The following is a 12,001-nucleotide window of genomic DNA, read 5'->3' on the forward strand; positions in this document are numbered from 1 at the left end:
CAGATATACAGGGGAACACTTGTGTGCTGGTTATAATCGCATTTTAAAGACTCCAAATCCAAAAATGAACATTTCAGGGTACGAGTATCACAATTTCACCCCTAATAAAACATTCAGCAATGAAATATTACCTCCGTTACTTCATTACAGCACATTACAACCACTGTTTTAACGTGGCTCAATTAGCAGAATGTTAGAAAGTACAACACGAGGGGCGTTCTCTCGACCCAGACCAAGCAGCCAAAGACTCCGTTGCCAAATAACAAATGCCTGTTCAATTACGTGAACCTGCCAAAAACTGGTCATAAATATTGCTGTAGGCAGGAAGGCCTGGCCCAGGGACAGCCTGAAGCTCTTTTGCCAAAAAGGATGTTGGCCTTCACAGAGTCCAGTTGTTTCTCCTCCGCCTCCACAACCCAGAAACATCGCCTTTCCCACCTCAATTTTGTTCAAATTGACTTTCTCAAACAGTGTGAAAGTGTCAGGGGTGGTGGGGGTGGGAAAGTACTGCGTGCTCAGTGCATTAAAAATCAATTAATCTCTTATTCCAACTTGGTGGAGCTAATTCCAGAGCAGGATACACCCTGGACAGGTCACTAATGGATTATAGGACCAACACAGAGACGAGACAATCATACCTACAGGGAATCTAGTCACCAATTTACCACACAAGTATGTGTTTGGATTGTAGGAAGCGGAACACTGGTATACACACAAGGAGGAACATGCAAACTCCACACAGAAAGACTTAGGAAATTTTTCAAACAGGGTGCATCTAAAACTGCCAAGACAATGCATTGAAAGTTTTCCATTTCCTGCCAACGCCCTGCTCATGCCTTCATCCCCTGAACGTAGGAAAGGCACAGGCTCTAAATGCCAACAGTAAATAAATGGAGCACATACAATATATCTGCAGCCTTATACATAAAGACTGCCAGACTGGCGCCTGCCGCCCAAAGTAGCGGTGAGGTAGCAAAAAGAGAAGGGGGGGAGGACAAACATTATATCCAAGAGGCGCCACCACAAAGGACCCCTAAGTGAGGTCATCTTTTTCCTGTGGTTATCATTTCTATCCATATCTCAGTCAGCCCCACCTTCCCCTCAATGCCCTCTATCTATTACCACTCAGCACATCAAGATGACGGCAGCTAAATATATGTTGACACCAGTAAGGCCCCGCAATAGTGCAGAGAAAGCCGTCTTTCTCATTCAAAGTTGGAAATATTGCTCCTTTCGCCTGTGGGGGCTTTTGTTACTTAATGAGATTTGGGGACGCTTTAGGGGATAAATGACCAAGCATTTTCGTTTCAATAAACTTTGTGCACATTTTATATTTTTTTTCTTTTTCAAGGGTTCTTGATAATGACGTGCCGAATAGCAGCTGCCGGTGATAATTCATGTTGGGCAGAAAAATAAATATTCAGCAAATTCAAAAATTAACCTTCTTGGGAACAAGTTCCTGCTTTTTGATTTTTGTAACGGTCGCGTCAACTGCATGGCTGAGTAGAGCACATAAGAGTTTCAGAGCTGTTTCAACAATACACTCATAATTTCAGTGTTTGTCCCACACAACAGGGCAAGTTTTTTTTTTTTTTTACTTCATGCTGATCTATCATAGCAAAAATCAAAAATAATATTAACTGCGAGTCAGCTGACAACGCACCCCTGGAAACATAAATGTAACACAAACTTTCAAGCAGGTAAAGTGGCCTTTATGCTTCATTAAACTTACGGTGAATCCCATGGCCCTGCTATGTTCATCCAATTTAAAACAGGAAATGACATTGTGTTAGCGTTACTGAGCAGCGAGGGACAGACTGCGGGTGGGGACTAGGCCAGATTAGATTAGGAATAGTCCAAAAGGTCTACCAGGGAGCCATGAAGAGAGGGATTGATGAAATGAATGAGTGAATTAGAAGCAGAGGTGCACAGGAAAGAAGCCCAGCAGGGTGTTACCTCAGCAAATGGGGGGATGAAGGGCTGGATAGAACAAGAAAAAAGTGAAAGAGAGGACAGAAAGACAAAAAGAAACAGCATGCGGGAAGCAGGCACACAAGCTTAATCACATTAACACTGACTACAGGAAGAATGGCGGGAGGAAGGAGGGAGTAGAGTGCTGTAAGACAAAGCCATATTGGAAATCAAGTCTCGTTCTGTGAGCTGAAAGGTCAGCATGGTCACAGTGTGTGTGTATGTGCGCGTGCTGTGTGTGAGTTTCAGTGTGTGTGTGTGTGTGTGTGTGGGTGTGTGTGTGTGGGTGTACTTAACAGGTTGGGGCCACTGGAGAGCCCAAGGTCTGCAAAGTAGAGGAGGTCGATAGTGCATTACAGAGAGAGAGAGTGAGAGAGAGAGAAGAGATGATGTGTGTGTGTACAAGGTCTTGTCTGTCTATTTGTACTTTGCAGCAGCAGCAGAGCCTCTATCTCCACTGGGAGTCAACACCCTCCTGTATCAGCGGGCAAATGCATGACAGGAGGAAGTTGAATGAATCGAAAAGCTTAGTCGTAGACTACAGAGGGATGTTTATATCTATAACTTCCCTGAAGATGCCGAGTCCAGTTTCTATAAAGGAAAGAGCAACTTTAAGATACAGGCACTCGGGATCATAGCTTTGGTTTTGCTGGTTGTCACTCTGGCCGACATTACATCATGAGGCGCGGTCTGAAAGCCAAAGGGAAGCTTTCTTATCAGGCACCGGTCCAAATCTAGAATTCCCACCCGTTTATGTCAGCATTAGTGACAACCCTCATAGTTTGATCTCTAATGTGAAGCTTTTCTCTTTAAGGCAAGATGAAGACATACCTAAACATATCTTGATTTTCATTGACTCAATGAAGGCTATTCGAGACAGTGAAAGAACAGGCGGAGATAGGACGCAAAGGAAGGAAAGGGAATGGTGAGAAAAGCAGAGGAGACAGAGACGTGTGGGAGTGTAGTCACAAACTGACTGGCAGTCCTGCTGAGGGCTAGCAGGCGGTGCGCACACACACACTTAATCGCGCGAGCACACTTGCGCACATGCAAAGCGGGCCAAGGCATCTGTGCTGGAGACCTGTGTGAGTCAGGCTGACGAGCAGGCACACCGAGAAGAATCGGGCCCGAGTGACGGTGAAGCGATCTTGATGTGCAGCCAGGGAACACAGCTTCGCCACTACAGAGTACATAACTTGTCAGACGGGCAAACTCACTACAACACGCATGCAAATACACAAAGTACAATAGAACAAAGTCAAGCAAGGAACCGTGGTTTATGTTCTTTTTTTTTTTATTTTTTGCCTAATTATTATATTTACATTCGCACACGTCAATGAAGTCCAACTGGTTAATCTTGTTCAATCTCGTTGGAGCTTCATCTGTGTGTGAAGACATATGAAAAATTACCCAACGCAAAGGGAGGTACTCGGAAATTCTATAATCTTCTAGTCTATTTTACAAGAGCATTTGGCAGCACTATAAGCAGTTTCACATCACATGGGACACACCGATATAGCTGTAAATTGAGAGACCAGCTGCATGGCAAATTTGCTATTCTATCAGTCAAACATATCCATTTCATTGTCCCGTTTTGTTTTCGTGGGGAATACCATGTCTCGTATATCTGCCCAGATCATAAACCGACTAATCTCTTCTCATCTGAATCGACTTTTAATAACTACCTGACATGCCATCTTCTAAAAGAGACACCCATTAATACCCTGTAACATCAAACAGTTCACATTCCAAGAAAACGACATAATCCTCCTGCCTGTTAGAAATCCATATAAGAGCATCAGCCTTTCCAGGTTTTGGTGTAAACTGCATTCCAGTCTTGCCCCCAGTTTCCTCCACTTGAAAAACTGGGACGAGAAACCGATTCCAGCTCTGGACATCAGTGCCCAGATTTCTTTTTCTTGTTATACTAGTCCAAAGGGGGAAAAAAAACACATACATCTAGTTTCGAAATCTCTTAAAAAGTCAAACACAAAGCGGGTGTTTATTACAGGCTATTATTACCAAACGCCATCCACCATCAAACCCCCTCGCCCAGGTTAGGGTCTTGTACGCACACCCACAGACAACTTCCTCGAGCAAACGCTGCGGCCCTCTGCGTAATCATGGAGCATGTGCATGGGCGTGGGGGAAGGGTTTACTCAGCAGGATCAAAGCGAGCTCAGAGACAGACCTAAATAACCAGAAGAGCACGGTCGGGCGAGCGATATGGCGTCCCGACCACATTAAACCCCCCCCCCCTCGATTTATGGGCCACTTTATTGGGTCTCCACAATGACTCCAGCCAAATGGGCTCTTGATGAAACGCGGAAGCCAAGTGTGAGAGACATATGTAATGTATGCAGCGTCACTGGTGAGCGAGAGGAGTCTGCACTTTGATATGGCTGCCGGAACCGCCTATCAGGAGAGGAAGGAGGGCTGTGAGGTCGGCATCAAGTCAGTAGGTGAGTGAGCGGTCTGGTGAAGCGTCTGAAAGTGCTTAGTCTATCTATCAACTGAGACAAAAAGTCTGTGAAGCGCCCAGACTCACAGCTCCCAAGCTCATCGTCACATTCAAAAGAACTCTTCTTACGTTTTTCCGAGTGATTCATAGTTGGTGGCATTACTGAGCTTAAGTCTGACAAAAAGTGTGGCTGTGACTCAGACTAGTTACAAGAGACAGAAGCTCTTTGAGCCACAAATGAGCTTTTGATATTCACCACAGACCATAATGCAACAGTCTGTTTATCATCACCTTAAATCCCTGACTGCACTCCATCCTTTCAGTGCATTTCTACCCTGTTTTGTCTGCCCCGGTGGGCCCACCCAATGATAGGCTTTTCTCTGGCCACAATTACTATCTGCCAGTATTTGGGAAATTGTATACTCAAAGAGGATGGGTGAAACTGTGGGGTTGAATCCACAGAACTAATAACAATAATAATAATGATAATAAAAAGTACAGAAAGAGTGTTTTAAGCCAAGCGAAGGGGTTTGTGTGTGTTTCCAAAGTGTTTGACGTCAAGGTCACATCACAGTGGTTACCATCATGACTTCAACCTGCACCCACTGCCTTGGAAATACCTCACAGCCTTGTCTTGTACTCACATCACTTTCCTAAGACCGAAACAACAACTTCGTCGTCTTGCTGATTCAAATCTGTGTCAGTGTCACGAGCCAGTGACCTGCTTCGGTTTAAAAAAAATAAAAAATCACCCAGAGCAAATGAGTTCTGGTGATGCAAGGGTGAAGTGAAAGGAAAGAGAGGGAGGGAGAGTCGGTGGAGGTGATTCCTGGTCTGAGTCAGAATCCCCTGAATCACTCCTTCATGTCAGCGTCATTATTTAATGGAACCCAGAGGAGGTTTTTTTTCTCATGGAGGAAACATTTCTTCGCAGCAGGAAAATCAAGGTATGCTGGAATCAGCAAAAAGAGCAAAGAAAGGAGAAAGGCTTCAAGTGAGCCGAGGAGGAAAAACGTTGTGGTAATGGTGACTGTGTGGGTGTGTTGTCATCACGATTTGAGAAATAGAGCCGACAGATTTCTCCACAAAAAAACAAAAAAAATAGAAAGTTCCACTGGTCATGCGGGCTGCTGCTGCCAGCTTTTCCAGGCTGCCCTCATTACTTCAACATTAGACAAAGTCAAAAACCTCATTCACAATATGCTGATAGACTGTGTGAGAGCAGCTCCAGGCCCGAAGAAATCCTAATGCAATTACTACGAGCATTTCAATACTGAGAGTCTATCTCCACACCCAAAGAAAAAAAAAAAAAAGATATGAATCCTGATTTAACCTGACAATGAACCCTTTCCTTCATGATTGTTGTCTTTTGCATTGGTGCATGAAACTCTCGCCTTTCTCTCCTTGTACGTCTTTTTTTCCTTGTTGTAATCAAGACATTTTTTCTCTCTTCTTTCCGTCTATCACAAAAACACCCACACATAGAAGTTGGACAAGTGCCAGAGTCAGAGAAGCAAGGAGCACATTTCAGCGGGGTAGAGCACGTTTAGGGCTTCAGACGACGACTTAAATAGATCTTCCACTCAAATGTCACTTTGCATTGGCCTCGACATCAGATTGTTGTTCATAGTCAGCCCCTCCGCCCCCCACCCCCCCACCACCACCACCACGAAAAGGAGCCAAGAGCGCATAAAGACAATCAAATGTGTGCTTGTGCGCATTTCAGTGTGTGTCCTTATCTCTGCCGAGCAGGAGGAACAAGTTCAAAATGATTTGCAATGCATTTATCCTTCCCTAAAAAGCTTAGCAGCCAAACGCAGTAGTGTGTGTGAACACGCTCTTTTCTCTTTTTGCCCCAGACAAAGGGTCACTAAAAACAATCAATCATAGGAGGGCGCGAAAGAAAAACGTCGGCCATTCGCCTGTGTGAAGATAATCAATCTAAATCTATCCAGTTCTTTTCTTCTCATATTGACAGAAGGAGAAGGAGGAAGAGTAAATCAATAGAAGAGAAATGTGTTGTGGCAACAGTGACGTGGCATTAGCTGTATGTTTACACTAAGATTCCCACCAACATTCCCAGGATTCCTCAGACTGAGAATTCAGTTGGACCTGTGGAACCTGAGAGCAGAGAGGAAGAAAACCAGGAACACAAAAAGAGGGAAAACACACAGGCACTGATACTGTGACGCTGAGCCTGGTGTGACGTTGTTAGACTGCGTGTCGACTCCACACACTCCGTCGGGGTCGGGGTGGAGAAGAGGGAGGGGAAGGGGTTCTCTGTGACTCCGGCCCTCTAAAACCACAACTCCCAGGAGGCGCTGGGGGATTTATTGACCACTGGGGCAGTCTGGAGCTAACAGTCTCTAACCAGACCAACCGGGGGGGGGGGGACTGAATTAGTACAGGAAAGGCCATGTGTGTGTGTGTGATCACAGAAGTGTGGCTGTGCGGTGGAGACAGGTTAACTGCGAGTGTCTGCACACAGCGGAAGGCAGGCCAAAGAGCTGCCGCCCCAAACATCCGTTATTTAGGGAACAGTCATTGATCTATCTCTTCCTCCCTCCCCTGGTCTCTTATTCTCTCTCTACACCTGCTCCCTTGCTCCATTTCTCCATTGCTCTCTCTCTCCCTCCCTCTCTTTTTACCCTCCCGCTGTCTCATTTGGCTCACAACTTATTCTGCCTCGCCTCCCTCCCTCCCTCCCTCTCTCCCTCTCTCTCTCTCTCCGTGCCGCTTGCCCTCTCTCTTTGCCAAACAAAGTCATTCAGTGGCTTGACCACCAGTCAAAAATCACTTTGAAGCGAAATCGCAGTGCTGTTCCCCCCCCCCCTTGCTTACTTCATCCCAATATAAGTGGAAGAGGGTTTCTGTGGCGAGGAAGCCGACTTGACTCAGGCCAACCTTGACACTGTGTTACTGATAGCTGTGCAAACCACAAGTACAACATGAAAAGATCTTTCTTTTTCTTCCCTCCCGTCCACTTCCCAAGATTGTTTTCCCACACAGTCCATCCCCTTGCGTTTTTTTGCAGAATGATGTGAATCTCAGGAGGGCTGGGGTTTTTTTTTTTTTTTGTTGCCATAAAACCACTAGATGGGAGTCTCAGGAATTTTGACGATTGTCAAGGTTTCCCCCAGTTTGCGATCGCTCACCGTCCGGGTTCCCTTTTCCCCAACGAAGCTTCGGATCGTGGGGGAGGATGGTATCCTGTCTGAGAGATCCAGGAATTCTGTGTGCGAGCACAGTACAGTGAGGACTCAGTGGGAAGAGAGAGGCCGGCACACTGAAGCCTTTGTAAGCCGGCCAGCCACCCACATGTAGTGCTCGGCGAGCAGATACACTCTTGCAACTGGGGAGACGAGAGCAGCGTGTGAACCAATCTACAGTAAGTACACGCACAATGAAGATGACACACACGTGTGTAATGTAGTAATGTAGTGAAGAAAGCAATTAAAGAAAAGAAGATTTTTTTTTCTTTCCTCTCAGCCTCTTCCACACTTAAGAGTTGCATTTTTTTGCACCTGTCTGAGATGGAAAAAAAAGTTTGTGTACGTAGTGAAGAAACGCATCCAGGGACAGAGTTTTCTTCATTGTTACCATGCGCCACTTTCCTTGACAACTTTGTTCAAGATGAGTCAACAAAATAAATGGCTGTTTGATTTTGTCACTTTCCCTTTGTTTATGCAAAGCAAACTGGAATCCTAGTTCGTAGAAACTACAGCTGCACTTCCAACAAGGCTTTGTCTGCTTGAGGGTAGAAAATGATTTATATAAAAGGTAAGAAATTGTAATGTTTGGATAAATCAGAGATCAGAAGGTTCGTCTCCAGCCTTTCCCAGAAGAAATCTGCTATAGCGTTATGAAACTTCGTTGCATCACACTTAATAAATCATTCAAATCCAAACAAAGCTACAATACCTCCAACTGAACTAATATCATTTCATCGTATTCGAGCAAAGAGGCCATATTCCAAGTGGAAGCACTGAGAAGGTGTGTTTTGACTATTTAAACATGCATTTTATCACATACAAAACCCACACAAAACGCCTCTGCGGTGAATCGGAGTTTTGCATTATGTCAGTACAGCTCATCACAATGGAGGAATATGTGCGAGCGTGCGGCTCTGCTCGTCACAATGGAGGAGTATGTGTCAGAGCGTTTACGTTCGTGCCAACTGCACTCCTTATTTCCACACCTCCACTTAGCGCCTGGGTCACACCCGCCACTTTGCCGGTAAAGTGAATAGCTCCCTGATACGACGGAGGGCCTGTGCCGTAAGAGCAAAATGTGGTGCGTCGCCTTGAACAAACGGCGTTTCCCCGTGCGTGCGCACACCTACGCACGCTGTCAGTCACTCTGTCTCGCATGCACAAACACGAGCGCGCTGAAATTACCATCTACACAATGTAATGATGTGGCTCGCCGTATAGACACAGCGTGCTGCCATTTCTCTTTTGTTATCCGGGGATAAGTGGGATCAAAGACAGTAGCACCATACTGGGGCAAATGTCAGGTTCTGTTTCTAACTACTGCTCAAAAACAGGGCGGCCATGTTCAGCACTGTGCGGCGGAGCGCAAACTGTGTGGAGCTAATTTGCTGGGTAAGAACTGACAAAAAATTGAAAGTTCACTTAATACAAACAAAAACTCAAAATATAAATGCCACATGGGATCCGTTTGCTGGCAATCAAGTGTAGTCCCTGAGCAGAACTAACATTAAAGATAGGGACTCTTTTTTTTTGGAAAACTAGTAGTGACATGCGAAGATGTTTTTTCCCCTTCTCAAAGCTTCTGATGTTTATCGACGAATAGAGATTGTTTTTTTGTTTTTTTTGCCAGTGATGTCAGAATGAAACTCGTTTGAAATCAGGTAGTCTTCTCATCACCGCAGCTGAGGAAGATGAGGAGGAGGGGCAGGGGAAAGTGTAAAGACAATGACTACGATAACAATATTACCTGAATGTGGCGTTTCATTAGAGCATATGTGACCAAAGCGATGGACGCGGGACCTTTACCTTTCTTGAACACAGCTGAACTCGCAGGAGTAGACATATTTAGAAAAAGCCACATTAAATATTTAATCTTGGGACATTCGCAACACGAGGCTTGATTTTTAAGATCGCTATTTTTAAACGCGGCATTCAAAGTGGTCTTCATGTCCGAACCGCAGGAGGTCAAGAAGGAGGCCCCTGCACCATCCCCGGGGGAAACCCTGTGCAATCTGCGTGCCAGGCATCTCTCCCGCTGGTTTGAATAATTAACTTGGGGCCTGTTTGTCCTCTGGGCTTATTCAGAGTCGCTGGACCGTTGACTCACCCTTTTTAATTCCGTCAGGTTTTGGCTAAAAGTGGGGAGACGGTGCTGGGTCTTACAGGCCGGCGCTTCAACTGAGCGCACACTTTCTCCTTTACAGGGTGTGAAAGTTTGCGGTTTGTGGCAACCGTGTCATTTCAGAAAACAAAGAGACAGATGCACGGCTTCTCTGAACTGGTTCCAGTTAGTTAAAACTTGGGGATTTCTGCTAATTGTGTGTGTGTGTGTGTGTGTGTGTGTGTGCCTTTTACTCAGACTGTGTTATCCCCAGTTTTGCCCACTCAGATATGATGAGAAATTTAGACCAGTGGCAATAACTGAAATGGAAAAGAGAACCAGAGTACGCGCGACAATGACAACTGGAATTTGTGTGTCCTCTCTCAACAGTTTCTCTAAATAAAACACTGCTTTTTCATGTTTTGATAAAAAGACAACACACTCTCAGAGCTTTTTCGTAAACTAATGTAACTCAGCATTAAAAAAAAAAAAGGGGCTACATTTCCAAATCGATGCTTTATTGACGAGTCTTGTGGAAAGCAGCAGTTTTCATTGCATGTGGCAGGCCATTGATTTTAACACGTGCTGATTTCTCCCCTCATCTATATTCATTTGGATGTTTACGGCGTCTTACAAACAAAAGGTGGATGAAGGATGCTTGTGAAGCAAAGGAAACAACTGTTCTGATGCGCCATAAGCATAGTCTGTCACCTTTTAACAGGACACTGATAACATGTATCGGCAGTGAGTGAATTAATTCGACCTTCTCTGAAATAAACAACAGCTATTCAAAGAAGCCCCAAAAAAATAAAAAAAATCTGACGTGGCAATCGAAATATAAAAGAAACATTTTTTATTTTTTTTTTCAAACCTACAACTTGCATTCAATGTATGTTTACCCATGTGTACCGTTTTTTTTCCCCCTGGCTTCATAAACATAACCAAACAAAATGCAGCTCTTGTATAGTGTACAACACACCCAAGGACATAGCTCAGAAGCCATTACGGAGCAATCTCCAGCTCTGGTTTCACTTCCCATTAGCCATTCAGAGCCATGACAATACCCTGGGGGGGGGGGGGGGGGGGGGGGGACAGTGCAGCCGTGGCTTTTCCTCTGCGCCAAGGCCTTCGCATTAGTCACTTCTTTCTTTTTATGACTCTCTCTACAACCCAGAAGTCCGATGTTTTTCAATATGTCGTTTTTCAATGAACGACTGGATAAAAATTAATTACCCTACATCCTTTATGTTCCCTTCCTTTCTCTAATATGAAAAGCAGGAGTGTATGCGAAGAGATAGTCAACCTCCAATCTTACCAGCTCTGGGAAACATCACCAAGGTCAAGAGGGCAAGGTTGGAGTCACGAGCTATCAAGCAGGGAATAAAGTAACTACTACACATGCTGTAGTGTAGCACATTGCATTCAATGCCCACGGAGTGATTACAGGCATTTTCCAAACCAGACGTGGTGTTTCTTTCGCTTCACTCCACAAAAATGTGCCTGGCTGGTGCTCTCCAAAAACTCTCTAGTGTACATTTCATCCATATAATGGCACGACTATGTTTTCCTTGTGCCACTGAATCAATGCCCAAGTTTGTTTTAGCCTAGTCCTGGCCTAAGCCTCTGTCCCTCTCCCCCCACCTTCAGTCCCAGATTACCCATCAATCCCATTTTATTCCACTGGCTCAGGCAGCCCACCAATCAGACGGCAGGATGGGGAGGAATACGATAGTGGATTGGCTCGTGGGGGGAAAGGGGTGGAGCAGCTCAGCCATCCCCTAACAACAGCGGTGTAACTGCGTATGAGAGAGAATTCAGTTTCACCATCTGTAGTTTTCAGCTCTTTCTTTCTCCTCCTCACGTTGGACACCCTCTGCTTTCCTCTGCCTCTTTCATGAGCATTTTAAAAAAAGTGTTCTCCCTCTAGTTTTCTTCTTCTCTCACTGTCTCAGCTGTCAGTCTGCTGACTCGGTCTCTTACATTGACACTCAGCCGGGGCTTCAGCCGTCACACACACACACACACACGCACACACACACGCACGCACACGCACGCACGCACACACACGCACACACACGCACGCACACGCACGCACACGCACACGCGCACGCGCACGCGCACGCACACGCACACGCACACACACACACCCGCGCGCTGAGGGAGGTCAGGCTGGTTCATAGCGGAAGGAAGCAAATTACACACGTGCCCACACACACACACACACACACAAGTGCATATGCACACATGTGCAGTGGC

At 45.5% G+C, this 12,001-nt stretch overlaps 1 protein-coding gene across 1 annotated transcript in view; it reads right to left on the bottom strand.

The window, feature by feature from the left end:
- Positions 1-12,001, bottom strand: part of jarid2b (jumonji and AT-rich interaction domain containing 2b) — a 101,577-nt gene that overhangs the window by 73,837 nt on the left and 15,739 nt on the right. The gene's annotated exons all lie outside the window — the stretch shown is intronic.

The sequence above is a fragment of the Lipophrys pholis genome (assembly GCF_963383615.2).
Source record: "Lipophrys pholis genome assembly, chromosome: 17".
In the NCBI taxonomy this organism is placed as follows: Eukaryota; Metazoa; Chordata; class Actinopteri; order Blenniiformes; family Blenniidae; genus Lipophrys; species Lipophrys pholis.